We start from the raw sequence: 19,322 nt of genomic DNA on the forward strand, positions 1-19,322 counted from the left end.
GAACGCGAAAGAAACTCGCGTAAAAAACCCGCGTAAAAAAACCCGTGTAAAAAAAACGTGTAGTAAAAAAGTGTAGTTGAAGAGGTTCTGTATGAGACACGACTGCTAAATGAACCTGGAACCACAGCCTGTCTCATTTCAATGTACTTCTCCCAATATGTTTAGAAACTCATTCGATTTTGAGTGATCAATTCAAAGGTGTGAACCGATAAATTCCAGTAATGATTCTCTTTCATTCTTTATTTCAAATCATCAATGACCTTGAAGAACAGCGTTGACTAATTGGTTTGAAGTCATTCGAAAATGTTGGAGGTTGCAGAAACACAGTCTGTTCTGTTGATCAACTGTTCAGGAATGAAGGAAATCCGTTGAAAACTGACTGAACATCAAGCCTTTTATTTTTCATATATTGAATTTCAAGCCTTTGAAAGTGGACAATTTTTGGGACGCTCTCGATGTTTTCGGTTTTTTAATTTGTACCCCTATATTGTTTTTGTGTTTTTTTTTTCTCTGTGTGGACTCATCACTGTGACCAGAGAAATTTGATCTATTGTGATATTGCCCAGGTGTTTTCTGTACTCCGCACTTCATATTATTGGCAGTATCACTATTGAAGTGAATGATACGCTTTTTTTTCTTTATTTATATCCGTGCTTGTGTGTGAGAGTTAACCCTTACATTTCAAGCTTACTGCTCTTCTACCGAGCCTCTTTTCTATCCTACCAATATCGCCAAATTACAATTGCCTGAACTGAGGCTACACCTAACGTTCCTCTCTGGCCAGGTTTGTTCTAAGAGAGACTTATTATGTCAAGAGGAAGGAGTCTTATCGAAACCTCGTTCCTCGTGCCAATATCACCAATTACAATTCCCTGTAGAGGGTAAATATTTCTGAAATCAGTTTTATCATAAGAAGGACTTATTTTGTCAAGAGTAAGGAGTCTTATCGAACCTCGTTCCTCCTACCAACACCGCGTCACAATCACAATTCCCTGAAGAGGCACTCAATGCTTCACCTCTGGTCAGGTTTATTATAAGTTGGACTTATATTTTTGTCAAAAAAAGGAGTCGTATCGAAACCTCGTTCCTCCAGCCAAGACCACGTCATAATTACAATTCCCTGAAAAGAACTATTATACGTTACTCAGAACAGTTTTATTGTAAGAGGGAAGGAAGGGTATGTAGTAGAGAGCCTGAGAATGAACCCATGTTAAAGTCCTTTGACAACCAAATGGCCTGATTCTACTAAGATTCGAACCCACGACCACTCGCTTATCAAAGCGGACTCTGTAGCCTTGCGGCTACGAAGCTCTCGTTTGTTTTTGTTTTAGAATTGTTTCAGTTTCTTGTTTTATTCATTTATTTTCTGTAGGTCCCATCCGTCAATACTCTGTCAAATTTGTTTTAATTTTAGACCAAAACCAGATCAGATCAATGAAGACCTTGAAGCCGAAATGCGACTTTGCTTTGCTTGCATGTTCTAATTTTCGTAAACTTAGTTTCATTAAATCCTATTTTGAGTAAATTTTATATTTCTCCCGAAAACTAGGTTGCATTGCTCGTTTTTCGCAATCATTCACTTTTAAGTTCCTAGTTAAAATTTAAGCAGGTTTGGCCTTAGAGCTCAAACTGGAAGAAAATTGAAGAATTGCTCGCCAGGCTCGTCGCTTCTACGAAAACTTCATTTAAGTCTCTGAAAACCCTTAAAACTTCCGTGTCTAAGGGTACCAAAATTCACAGAAACGAAAAGAAATAATCTTTCATCTATTTCCAGTGAGCGCTCTAAGGCCTGTGTGGATAATTGGTGGACAAAAGCGAACAAACAAATTCATTTAGAGCTCAAACTGTAAAACATGAAGTTTTAAAACTTTTGTAACTGTTTCTGTGGGTTTTGGCGCTACTAACGAAATCGAAAGTGCGTAAAGTCCTTGGAGACTTGAACGAAGTCATCCTGTAAGCAAACGAAGAAGAGACGAACCCAGCGAGCAATTACTCTTCGGCCTTTTGCCGCACTGCCGAGCTGACTGAGGACTCCAAAATTCACAGTATGGTTTGAAAACTATCTTCCTTCATATTTGCAGTTTGAGCTCCAGGGCCGAATTGGCTGCACATCCACCCAACTGCAGAATTTAATTATGTGAACTTTTGTACTACTGAAAATTTTCAAGCCTTTTGAAACGCAGATTTCGACCAATCGAAACTGAACTGCGCGCATGCCGGTAATGTGCACTTTGGACAATTTAAAAGCCTGCTCCGACTCAAAAAATTAATGTTACTAGCGAACGATGCGACGGACGGTCACATTCTAGCAGAATCAGCATCAGACTATACTATGAAATATTACTCAACAAAAATCTTGGAGCTCGCAGAGATTCGTCGATTGGCTTCGTTCATACTTATCTGATGAAATTCTACGAGACTTTAATTCCTACACTCTGGCGTTCCACGAGGTAGCAACACAGGACATTTGCTGTTCACACTGTTCTTCAATGACATTGGCTTACTGCTGGATGTTGGCTGTAAACTAGTATACGCAGACGATCTTAAGCTGTATTTGATAATTCGCTCTGTCGAGGACTGTCGGGAGCTATCAGGGCTTTTTGATAAGTTTGTATATTGGTATCGCAAACACTGGTTTGCAGCAAAGTTGCTGATTATTATAATCATCATTGTCGCTGCTCACTAGTGACTTGCTACTATAGCTGCAGGCTATCGTATCATCAAGTGCAAATCACAGTGCTCAAAGATCTATTTGGGTGTATTCTATTCTTTACGTTTTCTCCTGCTATTGTATTTCACTGAGTTACCACATTCGGCCACCCGAAAAAAAGTTACTCATTAGCAATTCGACTTACAGCAGAACGAAGCGAACGAATCTAACGAAGCGTCGGGAAAGACCAATGACGTTTACAAAGGATATTGGAAAAAAACACCGTTGGTTTTTTAAGGAAATAATTTAGATGTTCGCACGTATTGTTTGAGATGTTTGAAAAAGAAAAAAATGACATTCTTTCAATATATGTTTTTAGATTATGTTTCTTGGAGTCAACTTATTATAGTTTCCTGGAATTTAAAATGAATTTAACAAAATTGAAAACATCGGCAACATCAGCCTTTTCCTCCACATCTTTCAATTTTTTTTTCGCGCCGTGGTTCATTACTTTATTTTTTAAAACTACAGCTACACAGCACTGTTGGACAGAAAAAGCGGTTCGGTTCACCCAGAAAAAAATACCCAAAGAGTATGACTGATGCGAATCGCACGAATGGTGCGAACGATGCAAATGAAGTGAATGATGCGAATCATTTGAATATTCTGAGTGATGAGATTACCACGAAAAAAAACCTCTGTCTTCCACTCCTATTGATCTGATCGGGTCCGAAGCGAAGATAGTGCGAAGAGAAAAGAAACTTCTCATACCTAAGTTACTCACCATGGCACGAGACAATCAACACGTTCGTTTCATTTATGAGTGTATGCTCTGTTGCCACTGTACTGAGTACCGTAAACTGGGGTGACTTTGATTACTTTTTTGATTGTATCTCAAATATTTTCAGAATATACTATGAAAAACTATATTCTCTGATATTTTTAAAATAAGTACTGGCATGCATTGAAAAAGATTCAGTCACTACTTCAAAAGTTTAGCAACAATTTTGCTGTTTTTAAATATGCTTTAAAAATTTTACTCCAATAAACATTCCGGGGTGACTTTGATCACTTTATTGTTTTGATGAATTTGGAGTAACACTTTGCTACTTTCACTAAATTGAACAGCCTTAAACGACTTAAACGAGTTTATAAATATGGAGAGCAATTTGGGGGCCACTCGCATTCTACGTGAACAGTTTATAATGGCGAATGTCCAAGATTCATACAAAATTTTTAGAATATATATGAATGATTATTCACTGAGAGAGAAGGTGGTCTAAAATCGTCAAAAACTAGTCCACGAGGAATATGACTTATGAAATTGTCCAAATTTGTATGTTACTTCACGTCTTGGGTTTTTGTTAAGAATAAATATGTAATACGCTGTGGAGAAAATTGGGACTCAACATTGCCTTCGAGGAAAAACGTGCAAAAATAACAATAAAATGTATTGTTATAATATTTGTTCATCTTAAGAACTAATCTGGGAACAAAATAAAAACACTTTACGTATTGCAACTTGTTGTTTTGAATTTGCTTGAACCGATTGTTTGTATGCAACAAAAATCGCCAAAAATACACTTTATTTTCAAATAATATTTTAGCTCGAAAAACACTCTTTAAATAGCAGGAAATGCATGAATAGTAGCAATGGGAACATATATCCACACAATCAGTGAAGATTACGACAAATCCCAAGTACTACGAGCGCTTTTTTACCACATTTTCAGAACAGAGGTATAGTGATCAAAGTCACCCCAGTTTACGGTACTTCTGGTTGCACAGCGTATTTGAGTGTAATGAAGCGATATTCAGCAACACTGGTTTGCAGTAACTGTCAAGTGATGAGTGATGACCTTCCTCCGTAAAATGAATCCAGTTGTATTCATCTATCAAATTGATAAACAAGAACTAACAAGAGTTGACCACGTTAGTAACCTTAGAGTTTTGATAGATAGTAAACTTACGTTTAATCTACAGCATACTAACATAATCGCCAAAGCCACGAGACAACCTGATTTTATTTCGAAAATTGCTCGCGGCTTTATGGATTCCCATTGCTTGAAGGCGTCGTATTGTGCTCTTTTTCGCTCACTCCTCCTTCATCGTGCGCAACAAACAACAAATGACAGCAAGTCGACACCGGACGCGTCGGTTAGTTAACCTATATATGAGGCTAAAGCTGATACCAATACCAATACACAGAATGCCCATGTTGCGCGCCCACACAATGATGAAGAGTAGAATAACTTATTGAACACCCTGTAAAACTCAACCTTCAATACCCTGAAGGTATTGTTTCATCCCTCCATCTTAGACTTTCTATCGAAAGTTTTGTTATAATTTAGAGATATTTAAAAAAACTTAGATAAAAAACACAAGTCATATTTTTCTGAAATAAATTTCAACTTTGTGTTTAATTTCTTGTGAAAGCCAAAACTCATTGATGTTGAGTCTTAACTTATTTTTTCGGCATTATTTACTGGTACGTGCACGAATGAGAGGAAAGGTTCCAAGACTCGAAAACCAAAGTATGAATAAAACTTCTTCTATCCTACAACATATCACTAATACGGCTTATTAAAGGAAAAATAAACCCGTTTCATAGGTTGTTTTCAAATTTGAAATTTTCTAATGTTGACTGTTTTTACCGGATCATTTCAGTTCTTTCCAAATTTTTATTTTGAATCTCAAGCAGAATAAACCCTTTATTTTCAATCTCCGCATGTACCTAACAGATGACAACTAAAATTTTGAATTTATTTGGCGCTTTCTTACTATACAACAAACACCCTCGGAGAGAAATGAAACTATTTTTAAATAAGCTCTCTCTCGCCTCTTTATGCCAGTATTTTTCGTTCTGCCTATGCATGCTCAGTTCTGTTCGAATTGGCATCGGAACAAGAAGCATTGGGCAAGCGCACTGTACAGTTCTTATTTGTACTTTTTATACATTTTTTAATTTGTTTCGACAACTTTTCGATTTTCAAGACTTCTCCATTTTCGTACAAGTACATTTTCTGTGCTATGCAAAGTTTTTTTTCTCCGAAAAATATTAGTACAGGTCGGACTCGATTATCCGGAGCTCGATTATCCGGAATTCGATTATCCAGAATTATAGACTCGATTATCCGGAACTTTATTTTTTTTGTGTCCGTTTTCAATTCCGAAATTTTGCCTTTACCATCCCTTCTGGTATATTTGTTACCATTTAAGTCACTTCCAGCATGTTTGGGACATGTTCGACTTAAGTGAAAATAATCAATGTCGAATTTATTTTTTTTTTTTGCTACTTAAGATTTTTCCCTTTTTCGCCTCAGAAATAACTTCTGGTTACGCCACTGCATCATACATAAATAAAACAAATATTTCTTTTATGTTCGTTAATCGCAAAATTTCAGTATTTTTTGTGTGTTTCGATTATCCGGAAAACTCGATTATCCGGAATGAAAAATTTTGTGATGTTCGGGATAATCGAGTCCGACCTGTATAATGAGTAAATGTTTTAAGTTAAAGTTTTGCTGCTAAGCGAAATAGTGAAAAAAGGAATCTCCAAATCATTCTTTCTATTTCAAAAATTTAAGAAAGTTTAAGAACGCAATCAAAGTTGTGACATACAAAGAGCCAAATCTATTTCTGCGTGAGCCTATTCATTTGTTTATTCATAGCTTCGATCACAAGTATGGATAAATGATTTGAAGACTCGAAAATCAACATTTGAATTTTATCTTTTATTCTTCCACATGTCACAAACATAAATTATTATAACTAGGGTAAGGAGCGGCTTAAGCAGTGGCGTCTATTTAAATCCGTCGAAGGAAACGGGCTTTGAACTCACGAGCTTTGAATAATACCAACAGTTTCAATGCTAAAAACGAAAACTTTAATTAAGCTAGCTACGAATATATAAAATACCATTCAACCAATAAATCTTTGAAAAAACAATAATTTTATTAAAACTAATCCCCTGCAAAACAGATGCGAATTGCTTCAAATATGTTCGGGTTGACTAAATTGCGTTCCTCGATTGGTAACTGTAGTTGATTCCCGTTGAAGCTTACTAAATCAGTTTTACAATCTGAAAACAAGTACTGACAGAGATAAAGGTAGTAGATAAATTGATACAGTTTTGTTTGTATATTATCTTACACATTTCGAGTGATTCGTCTCGATACACAGGAGGCTCAAAAAGCTGTTCAAAAAGGTTCCCTATCCTATTTAGGATAACTAGTGTTAAATTTATTCTGAAAGTTTGCTATATAACACTAGTCAACACAGGTGTTAAAGCTCAAACTGGAAAAAATGAAAGATCAGAAAAAAAAATTCAAAAATCGAGCGCGCTCTTTCTAAAAAATCTCAAATAAGTTGTGCTTGATCTACTACTCAATAACGGTACACCGTAGAACCAAAAGTATTACACGTGATTTTTCTAAATATAAACGTACCAAAATAAATAATCTGAATATGAGTTTGTCGTAAAATATTCTCAATAATTCTAAGTACTATAATCTGGGAACAAAAATTTAACAAAAAACCTAAAAACTGTTCGATTTTGACATATCTAAAACGTAATGAACCAAGCTGAGATGTAAGGTAAACAAACCACTATAACAGGTTAGTGATATTATTGTGGAGTTATATACTCTTAGTTTAGTTGTATGAAGTCTGATTTAGTGCCGAATAATCGTTATTTGTTGGAGATGTTACTTTTCTCATTTCAATACAAACGACAACTGGAGCGTATCGATAGTCAACAAAGTTCACGGAAATGCAGCTCAAAGTCACTATGAAGACGTTTATTTTCTATGTTGACGACTGTCGAAGACGTTGAATTGAAGAAATTGATCCATGTTAAACCCAGGGACAGCTTGTTTTAGTATTATTAGTAACGCGCCAGACCATTTCCAAGCGGTTATATGCTTTTTCAAAATAAAGTTGCATTTTTGCTAACAAAAAACAACGAGAACTTAGCTACGCACCTAATAAGCCGGAATCATTTTCACGCATCCTTTTTTCGCGGTTTCGGCATTTTTGCGTTACTTTTTTTACAGTAATTTTAGAATTTGCAAGGTTTTCCCACGCGAATTGCGAAATTAATACATTTTTGAAGAAGTATTTCCCAGAAATGTCATCTTTTTTTCACGAAATGTTTAAGGTGAAACGGTTTTAACACCACATATAACCGATTTTTAGCTTGCTGCAGTGAAGCAAACATAAAATAGCGTTTTCACAGGGAACGTATTAACTACTTCCGAGTCATGCGCTTTTGAAAATTCGAAGCAGTGGTTCGAAGTCGGCTTTTTGTGGGTATTGATACCATTTCACCTCAAATGATTTTTATTTCCTGAATCTTTTGTCCAGAATATTGGTTGAATCTATCATTATTATTGTTTCCGAAGCTTTATTTTGATTCCCAAGTAACACACAAAACATGTTAGAAAATAAGTAACAACGAAAGTAGTCATATAAGTGTACTACAAGCGCAATTGAAAACTTGTGTTATTATATTGTGTTTGAGGTTGTTTTTCATCAGTAATACAACCGCATTTCGAAAACAAGCTCGTTTTTTTCTGGTTTTGGAGATGTTTTTAATAACATGAGTTCAAGAATGACAATCACTATCACTTGGTCTTTTCGAAAGACATTACACAAACTAATAACAACACTACGTACCTGTAAAATGCTTTTCCTTAGTACAGTAGTCGTAGCATTTAACACCTAACTTAAAATTACTTGATCAAATTTTTATTAAAATTATATGAACGATTTCTACATTTATTCGGAGCGGTTTTGACGCGCCATCAAAAAATAAACAAAACCCTTGCAGTGTAACCAATATCACTTCAGATTTTTGTTATTGTATATCTAACAACGTTTTCTAGTTTTGTTAGATTTTATATTCTGATAACGTTGAAACTATGCGATAACAATTTCAATATTCAAGCGAAAGAAACAACTCTTTTTGAATGGTTGAATATTATTTCTTGTCATCATTTTATGATCAATTAAAACTGCCACTGAAAAAAGAAATTGCCGATCTAGTTGCACTGCGCAGACACAACACATTTGCGCATGCGCTGGTTAACAGTTGTCATAGCAACAGATTTGCGCATTGCCGTATTAGTACTCGAGATGTATTTTGCCACTTAATTATATCAAGTTGGCTTGCTTTCATGCAGTTATCGGTACTTGTTCTACTAGCCTTCATGTTTTGCGCTTTTCTGGTGATATTGATGTCATGGAATAGGTAACGTCAACTATTCAATACCAACGTGTGTTACTTGGGTTCGAAGAAGGAATTAACTCTGCTCTTCGGTATTATCCTTATTCTTTGAATCCGCTCATTATAAACCGTTTATTTAATTTACTGCTAGTCAGTAATTTTTTAACTTTGAAAATTTGTATTCGGTGAAAAATCTGAAAATGCAACATGTCACCTCAAACTATAATCTTGGGCTTACAGAGTAATTACAGTACAGATTTTTTATACATTTATTTACTCATTTTTTTCAGAGTTGTACTCGAAGAAAGTGTGCCTAACAATACGCAAACTCTCGGGTACCCGGGGAAAAAAAGCTAGTTACAGATAACCTAGTTCGGAACCAGCAATTTGTAATAATCCAAAAAGAAGGTAATGAATTAGTGTCAACAGCTGAGAACTATAGCGAGCAAGGTATCGGTGAATTGTTAAAAAAAAATTACGTTATAATCGTTACTTGTTAATGGCACTCCTAATCCAAATCTGAAAGTCATAATTGGCAAAATAAAATCACCTCAGCGTTAATCACCGATAAAACTACGTAACAGTAGCAAAAGGTGCAACTGACGAGTTCAATTTGGTTGACTAATCCATCTTATTTTCGATTTGATGAGAAGCTCAAACCACATTACTAAGTGCACTTTTGTTTTGTCTAAAACTAAATGGTTCGATAACAGCTTTTGTTAATAATAAAGCAAGCCAATTATGTCATAACAGCGATTAAACGCCATACTGATTTATTGGTTGAATTTCGAAGGGTTTTAGGAAAGTTGATCGTAGACCGATAAAAGAAGATTTGACAAAATCAACTTGTAGCATGAGGATGGTCGTTTTAAAACCTCTGCAAATGAATCAAATGCTAAAAACTGTGAGATTGTTCCGTGGGATCATAATATTTACCATTAAAAAGCAATGGCGAATGATAAAACTTTATTTGTTCTCATATAATCGCCTTCAATGCCAGCTAACAACTTATACTTTAAATTACCTTTTTCCGCAACAAAATTGTTTTGATGTTGTAGGAATGAGACTAGCGTAAACTCAACCAAAATTTTGGCACAATTGCTGATAAAATTTATCTCAGCCAAAAACTTCAATACATTATTCATTCATCTCGGCTTAAATTTATTACCAAACAACCGAAAGCAAAAGTGCATCACGGCGTGTATCGTAGAACAACTTTATTTTAAAAAAAATGGGCATCGCCAAAATTTTCACCATTTGAAAACATAGCTTTTTACCTTCCATTTGCGACCCTCCGGAAAATCATCCATCGCGGGCTTTCGAACAGCTTTTTTTTTTCATTAAAAACTATTCTGACAGCAAAGTGTCTAACTACCGAGAACATAGAATGGTGCTACAAATGAAAATAAAAATGCAAGAACTTTTGAAGTGACGCAGTGAAGGTTGTCAGTTAGTCGGGTGCAACTTTCACTCATACTAGAAATTTTCCAAACACCCCTAAAATTTGAAGTTATGGTCAAAATGCCGGTATTTTGACCTCAGCGCATGAAAATTATTTTTAATTCATTTGTTTTTCAACCGATTTTGAATGTTTTAGCCGTTTTGGAAAGGGGAGAAATAGAGTCATCAAAATATATACAGATTTATACTAACTTCATTAAAATATGTTGAGTTATTCGAGCGTAAATCTAATTTTTTTAAATTCTCCACGCAAATTTTCATCTTAACTTAAAATTTGTCAGTTATTTTTTTTATAAAAGTACTACAAGTACACTAACAGTTTGAAACTATATTCAATTACGATATAAAACAGGAGCTTTTTTTTGTAAATCGGCTGATAATTCACTGAGTAACATGTTTTTTTATGAAAATCAGAGTTTTTGACTTTCATGGAACAATAATATTTGGCCTGTTTATTCCACGGTGCTACAAATGGAAGAAAATGCAACAACTTCTGATGCCATTGTAACAAATTATAGACCATTTAAAGTACATTTTTATAAAGATGTGTGAAAATTTGTTCTCGAATTAAAAAAAAAACATAATATATTTTATTTTTTTTTTCAAATTACTCATTACACGTACACCTAAGTGAAATTTATAGATTTATCTATACATTTTGAAAGCTCTATTTTTCGCCTTTGGGAACATTTATAAATGACGTAGCATTCGAGGGGGGAAGTGGGGTTTGCAGTTTTGTGACGAAATGTGACGGGGGGAAGAAGATACGTAGCAAATATGAAACTAAGAAAACTGCTACGATGGGGGAGAGGATTCAAAAAAAGCTACGTCATTTATGGATGTTCTTTTTCCAAAACGATCTATATATAAAAAATTGATGGAAAAATAACAGAGTTGAAAATAAACATATAAACCACGGACCAAAGGCGGAGTTTTGACAATAACTTCAAATTTTATGGGTATTTGAAAAACTTCAAGTTTGGGCATAAGTAACACACGACTAGAGCTACAATCTACACTTGGTCACATTAGAAGTATGTACTTGCATTCTTTTCCATTCATAGTACCGTAAAATAAACAGTCCAAATATTATTGTTCGATGAGAGTGAAAAATTCTGATTTTCTTAAGAAACATATTACTCAGCGAAATATCTGCCGATTCACATAGAACAGCTTCTATTTTATTTGTAACTAGTTGAACGTTCCCGGCGATGCTCGGGATCAAAACTTTCAAAATTAGTAATCATTTTTTATAATTCATTGCATTATTAGCACAACTCACTTGAAAAATATTTCACATCTTATACGTCCATCATCACTTTTAGTACTTTAACATTCTGAGAACGCACAGAACGGAAATACACATATTGGATTGCATTTTGTGATTTGGGGATGTTTTACAGAAACTGGAAGTCGCCATTTCGGATTTCAAAAAAAAAAATAAACCAATGAAATGCGGCCTTTCCTCCAGCCAAATGTCCCAAGAACTAGTTTTGGTAAAAGTAAAAAAGTATTTCGAATCCCGTAATGTGTTACTATTCACGAAGCTACGAAAACATCAGAAATGTATTTTTTTCTGCTCGGCTCGCACCAAATTACAACATAGATTCTTTTGCATGAAAATATTTGCAGATGTTGAAGAAACAACGAACATTTTATTGAAACAAAAGTTTAATTCACAGGCGAATTGAGCTCATGCTCAAAAAGTAAAAAATTTGCATGTATTTTATGTATAATTTATATAAATTTCAAAAAGAATATTTTAATGTGTTTTTCTGTATGCAGAAAATCATCTTCAAACATACGTAGTTTTTTACGTAATATTTCAAATTTTAGCAATAAGATACCTATTATTTTTTCTCAAATGTCTTTCCCGAACATTAACAAACATTTCAATGAAGAACAATTACACATCATAGCCTTGAATTTTGATTTAGAGGCAAATTGAGTTCAAATATTCATCATTTTTCTTGTTTAACGTAATGTTGTGAATAGTATCTCAATTTTCAGATTTAAAGCGGCGACACGTGTTTTTTTCAATAAAATGTTCGTTGATATTCAGGAATGACATTCGAGAAAAAATAATAGTTATCTGATAACTGAAAAAAGAAATATTATTCACAAAACTAAGTAAAACATATCATGAATATTTTGGCTCAATTTGCTCTAAATCTTAATTCAAAGCTATGATATATGATTTTTTTCATTCCGGAATCCGCTTAAAAAAGCCGCGTAAAAAAAAACGCGTAAAAAGCGACCTAAGTGTATTCAGATACCTAGTATTTTTCCCTAAATTATCTTTCCTAAATACAACGAACATTTTACTATAGTAAAAATCACAGATAACTGCTTCGAGTTTTGATTTAGAGGCGAATTCAGCATAAAAGTCATGATTTTGCATGTTTCACGTAGTTTTGTAAATAATATCTCGAGTTTTAGTAATCAGATACCTGTTTTTTTCTCAAATGTCTTCTTTAAACATCAACGAACATTTTAATGAAAAAAGAATCACATGTCATCACTTTGAATTTTGATTTGAAGACGAATTAAATATAAAAACTCATAATTTTGCATGTTTTACGTAGTTTTGTGAATAATATCTCAAATTTTAGAGATCAGATACTAATTATTTTTCCTCAAATGTCTTTCCTGAACATTAACAAACATTTTAGTGAAAAAAGAATCATATGCCATCGCTTTGAGTTTTGATTTAGAGGCAAATTTAGCACAAAAAGTCATAATTTCTCATGTTTTACGTAGTTTTGTGAATAATAGCTCAAGTTTTAGTAATTAGATACCTATTATTTTTTCTCAAATGTCTCTCCTGAACATCAGCGAACATTTTCATGTGGAAAAACCTACATGTCACCGCTTACTATTTTTGATTTAGAACGATACAAAATGATGATTACTGTACACCTCAGAGACTGAGGGAATAATATCAATAAGATCAAACGTTACGGAATTCCATTTTTATATACTAGATTGAATATAGTTTCAAAGTGTTTGTGTACTTGTAGTACTTTTCTTACAAAAATAACTGACAAATTTCAAGTGAAGTTGAAAATTTGCGTGGAGAAGCTTAAAACATTAGATTTACGCTCGAATAACTCACATATTTTAATAAAGCTAGTACAAACCTGTATATATTTTAAAATCTCTATTTTTTCCCTTCCCAAAACGCCTAAAACATTCAAAATCGGTTGGAAAACAAATGAGTTAAAAATAATTTTTATGCGCTGAGGTGAAAAAAACAGCATTTTGACCATAATTCCAAATTTTAGGGGTGTTTGAAAAAAAAATCTAGTATGAGCAAAAGTTGCACTCGACTTAACCTACAATCTTCACTGCGTCTTTTCGAAAGTTCTTGCATTTTTATTTTCATTTTTAGCACCGTACCATCCTCTCGGTAGTTAAACGCTTTGCTGTCAGAATACTTTTTTAAGAAAAAAAAATTGTTCGAAAGCCCGCGATGGATGATTTTCCGGAGGGTCCCAAATGAAAGGTAAAAAGCTATATTTTCAAATGGTGAAGATTTTGGCGATGCCCATTTTTTTAAAATAAAGTTGTTCTTTCTACACGCCGTGGCATCGTTGCTGAGATTTTCGCTAGTTAGTAGCTTTTGTTCAAAACAAGCTAATTATAAATCATAACTTTATTACATAATCAAAACACAGTCTGAAAAACACCACAAGACACAAATCTTATGCGCTCCGCTCAAGGCTCCACTGTTTATCCGTAACAAATCAATCAGCCATAACGATTGATGACCGATTTAGTGTAATAAATACCCACAGTAACGCTCGTTCCGCTTTGCCGGCTAGCCCTACTGCTGGCGGTGGAAGTCACTAGATGCACTTTCCGCTGTCCCACGGGTATGGAACATGGCAAACTGCGTGATCACCCAGCCCAGCCGTCAATGGCCAGCAGCGGCCGACCGAGCGGCACATACTTATTATCGGTCATTATCAACCGTGCACGCGGATCCGGAGCCAGAAGCCAGGACTAATTAAAATTGTAATGCGATAATTGTTCATTCCGAGTCGGTCACCATCGGAGAGTTTGGGGCCTACCTTTGGAAGCAGTCACGTATGAAAGACTGCAACAACGACGACGATGGCAGCAGCGGCGGCGTCGACTTCTCTGGCAGCCAGTTTGCAAAAAATCGCTCGCTGGCCGACTGCCTTGAAACGAGGAAGAGAAAGGCCAACTCCGGTCGCTTTAGTTGACTATGGTTTGGTTGGCTTGCTGGCAGGCTCACCTACGAGATTTATGTGTTCACTGCTTGGGCCGTTCCGTTGAATCGGCGGAACGTGCTATTTTCCTCTTTTACTTCACTTTATTGAATTTTATTTCTTCTCTGCCAGCACGAACTGACCGGGCGGGTACACTTTCCAGAAAAAAAAACACTGTGAGGGAGAGGAATCGGCGCGGTTCGACGCTTGCTTCCCGGCAATTTAACTCGCTCTTCTTGTCCTCCCGCGGACAACTTTCTGCATCGGTTTCGGCGCTCGGCTAAAACCGGTTTCGCAAAATCCAACCCGCGAGCAACGCAGCCAGCCTGTTCAGTAAACTTTGCACCGTGCTTGCTGCGAACTCACAAAACCGCATCAAAATTCACCACAATTGCAAGCGGATCCGGCGGGGCCGATCGAACCGAAAATAACACTCCAGACACACTTATTCTCTGCACTCGAAATATTTCGCACTCCAAAATTGCTCAATGCATTTTGCCAGCACTAGCGACTGTGAAATAGGCAAGTGAATTACAAAATGCGATCGTTCTCTGCCTTCTCGTAGCTCTTTCTTATTTTGCCTCAGCTGACGTCGGTCGTCGTAAACAATATTTCCAAACCCCGCACGTCTGGCTCGGGTAACCGAAAATATATCTGAAATCGCACACTCACTTGCCGCTTTTTGACTTCTGCTCTCCGCACTCGGACCGAACGGTAAGATTACCACGCTGTCTACGGCTTTGTACGCCCGCACTCAGCACACCCATCCGTAAGAAATCAAAACAAAACCATCACGAACTTCTTCGAAATCATAACCGCACACACCCGCCCAGCGATCCCCGTCTAGCAGCAATTTCTTGTCTTCTTCGTACGCCTCAAAGTTACGAAAACTCTTGAAAAGCTTGACGACTGAGCGGCTCGAACTCTTCTATTATCACTTGAAATTGTTCGCTCCTCTTGTCCACCCGCACCCAGGACGGAAAAATTGATCTTCTATGTCACGGTTCCTGCTGAACTCAACCAACTGTTGAGTTTCCGTAACGAACAACCATCGCGTCTCACTCGGCTAGAACTTTGTCTTTGCGTTCTTTTGTTTCTAAAAGCACCACTACAAATTTCAAATACTGCAATCCTTTCTATTCATCGCATAATGATAGGGAAACATCTCAAAAACTTTTCAACGGTTCATGTTCCGAGAGACAGATACACAAAGAAGTGGAGCCAGTGAGCGTGACAAAGAGGGTGTTGAAGGGAGAGCGGGAAATGGTAAAACACTTGGAAACTTTTCCCGTGAATTGGCGTAACAGGTCGACAGTCCGTTTCGGCGTTATCAGACAGCGGTGACAGGACCTGTCCAGAAGCCTCCCTCCATCGGTGTGGGACAACACGAACACAAAAAAAACACGTTTCACTCTGTACAAAACCGGACCGGATCTTCTCGCTGCTGGATACTTTGTTTTTATTACTCTTATCTGCCTTAGTTACAAAAGTTCCACCTCACCAGCTTGTTCGTTCTCACTATGTTTCCGCACTTATTCAAGAACGTTAATTATTTATTTACAGCCTTCCGCGATGCCGAAGAATGCCGCGATCCTTTTACCGGGAAGAAACATCGACGGCAAGAAAAACAAACGCAATACCGGCGCGTAGGTTCCGGGAACCGTTCGTTCCGCTAGTATTTTCCGCGAAATTTACCGCACGTGCCAAAACACGAAACCAACAGTGCCCCCGGTGCTGCTGCTCGAGCGCGCGCGAGAGAGAGAGTTGATTTGACCGACCGTAAGAAATGCCGGAATACGACTAATGTTGCCCGCTGCAGCAGCAGAACCAGTTAGCCAACATGAAAAACAGCCGGTCGCAGCCAGCAGTAGCAACAACAGCAACATTGGAGCGAGCACGAGATTCGTGATGGGAGAGTCGCTAGAGTGGGTGGTGGCGTTGTTGGTGCAGCGCGCGGAAAATCTCGATGAAACTGTGTGCAGCGCAGGGCTGCCAATTTGATGCTCAGCGAGCAATGTTTTGACGATGACTAAGGGGAAGAAAGTGAACAATACAGTTTTGGATACGATTCATATACAAAATGTGAGGATCTTAATGTTTGTTCCTCAAGGTTTTCAAATCAGTTTTATGCAATGTACACTGTTTCCGAAGCTGCAAAAACGGGATCGAAATTATGTTGACCCCTAAATAATTGTTTTTGAGCCATAGAGTCTTCAGCAAAGTTGTAGCATAAACTATTTCCGATATTATAAAAGCTGCATTTTTGTGATTATTTCACCTAAAAGTGAAAATAGAATTTTATTTTTCTCATGTTTGCTTAGAAAAATCTACTTTGTTCGACAAAGCTGTTACATTTTATCAGAAACAACTTTGTTCAAGACATGATATTTCTGTCTGCCTATTTAAATGTATTTTTGTGAAGGTTTCTATGCAATTCCGCTTGAAATTCAGTCTTCTCCAATCGCCCCAGCACCCGACGATCGGACGTCATCATCCACACCACACATCCAACGAGTATGCGGGAAGATGCTGCGGGATCTCTGCTGGCTACGTAAACCGTAAAAGGTCCTGTTTGCGGGTGCTATCCGTTCCCGTGGCACAGTGGTCGAAGGCCGGAAAAACCTCGATTTTTCATGTCAATATTTTTGATGTTTTGCATTTTTCCGAAGATTCTAAAAGTGTAAATGACCTTTTCCCAAAGTTTCATGACAATCGGTTGAGATATCAAATTTTAATCATACTTTGAATGTTGCTATATCAGGCAATTTCGATGATTTTCATGTTTGAAATCACAATTTTTAGCTCAACTTCAAACACCTGAAACTTCCTCAGTTTTGATCCGATTTTGATTCAACAAGTTTCATTTTGAAGGGAAATTCATGTACTTTTTGGTTGATTTTCAAGGCTTTCCAAAAATAAAACCAATTTCTCAATCAAGGTAAAACATATTGAAGGGAAGCCAAAAAAACATGTATTTCTAATTTCAATTCTACCGTACAATCTTGTGAAACAGTTGAAACAGTTTGAATTTTTGACGTAGGACTACGTCTTACCGCACTATATCGAGATACACTCTGAGAAAACTAAAAACCAAGGTGTATTGTCGGAATGAAAGATTTCAAACGTTAATACTTGTGTAACCACATGATGGATTACTATGATCAATATGTCGTTGGATTGATGAAACGATGGACATTTTCGTGATACTTCAGTGATCATTATTACTCAATTGTTCAATAGTGAAAATTAGTGAAAACTTTCAAGATCGAATTTCCTCTACAATGAACCAATCACGTGCGAGCATGCCTGGCACAGACTTCATGAGTAGACACCCTAGGGGGTCTCCCATACAAAAATATAAAAAAATATCAAAAAATCACCATTTTTGGCACTTTATATGACAAAAATCAGTGAAATGGCTATTATTTTTCCGCACAAATGAAGTTTCTAGGAAAAAAATGTTTTTTTTTGTTTTTGGATTTTTGTTTTCTCTTTAAAAATTTATTCGATCAGAACATAGGAAAGAAACTAAAAAATTATCGTTTGAAGTCGTTTTTGGTACGTCTACGTATGTTGTATCATCGGGATCTTCGTATGTTGGCATTGTTGGCATTGATGACGATGACCCTTGCTCTTCAATTTCCATCAGAAATGCATCAATTGTTAGTCTTCTCTGTTCATGTTGATCGTGCATAAACTCTTTGAGGCGTTCTGGAACCAAACCGCAGTTACATTGAGCTGCCGTCAAATCGCACTTACATGCTCCAATATAAAAAATTTCGTTCAGAGTACCGGTAAACACTAAAAGGTCTCTATTCGTCTTCTTAATTTCGGCTTGGTATTTGTCAACCAATCTATTCAATTTAACAGCAACATATATTTTTGAAATTATTTCCATTCCAAGTTTCCCCAAATTTCAACCAACCTATCTGTTACGTGATTAGAGAATTGTTTATAAGAAAACTTTTTTTGTTCTGTTTTTGCATGTTCGCTTAAGTAAAAATAATATCTCAAGATATCCAGATCGGTTGTTAAATTAATATCACTCAAATCAGAAGACACACCAAAAACAGCAACATCATGCTTGGGTATATGACTCATTGGGTTTTCGATAGCTGATGATGTTGTTGCTATTTCATCTTGCGGGTTCATTGTAAACTAAAAAAAATATATTTTGACTTTAACAATTTTCACTTTCACTTTCAGGTTTTTATTTTAGGTGTTGACTCTTTGGCGGACGATGTAGAATGATTTATGTTGACGTTTCTATCCTATACGAAACCTACACTAGTTCTACACAGAGTGAATAGATAGAGTGACGCAGAGAGAAATTCAGTCAAAACAGCAACACGGTTTTTTTATGTATCCACCAAAATATTTTTCTGGCAGCCCCTTTTTGCTCAAGTTCCAGTTGACTTCAACGGAGTGTTGTTATTGTCAGAGTGAAAACATAGTTATTGTATTCAAATTTTAAACAAGTTCGTTTGATAAAGTTTGATAGAGATAGATAAAATTAAGTGCGTTTTGTGTAATAACAAAAAACAGTAAGGAATGTGAGTTTTTTTCGGTTCCCGAAGAATCCGATTGTGAGGAAACAGTGGATGGATTTTTGTTGCCTCCCAGCAGACTATTTCATTGACGAAAACACCCGACTTTGCAGTGTTCGTTTGGTTTTTCTGGTTTCAGACTCTGCGTCACTCTATTTATTCACTCTGGTTCTACAGTGTGCGTGGGAACAGTGGAAACGGAG

At 36.3% G+C, this 19,322-nt stretch overlaps 1 protein-coding gene across 3 annotated transcripts in view; it reads right to left on the bottom strand.

Moving 5' to 3' along the window:
* Positions 1–16,367, bottom strand: part of LOC129731910 (uncharacterized) — a 527,400-nt gene extending 511,033 nt beyond the window's left edge. For all 3 annotated transcript variants that reach the window (XM_055692286.1, XM_055692282.1, XM_055692283.1), the window contains exon 1: positions 14,411–16,367. The gene's annotated coding sequence lies outside the window, so the exon portion shown is untranslated. The remainder of the gene's footprint in view (positions 1–14,410) is intronic.
* Positions 16,368–19,322: the final 2,955 nt, after the last annotated feature.

This window comes from Wyeomyia smithii, chromosome 3, assembly GCF_029784165.1.
Source record: "Wyeomyia smithii strain HCP4-BCI-WySm-NY-G18 chromosome 3, ASM2978416v1, whole genome shotgun sequence".
NCBI classification, from domain to species: Eukaryota; Metazoa; Arthropoda; class Insecta; order Diptera; family Culicidae; genus Wyeomyia; species Wyeomyia smithii.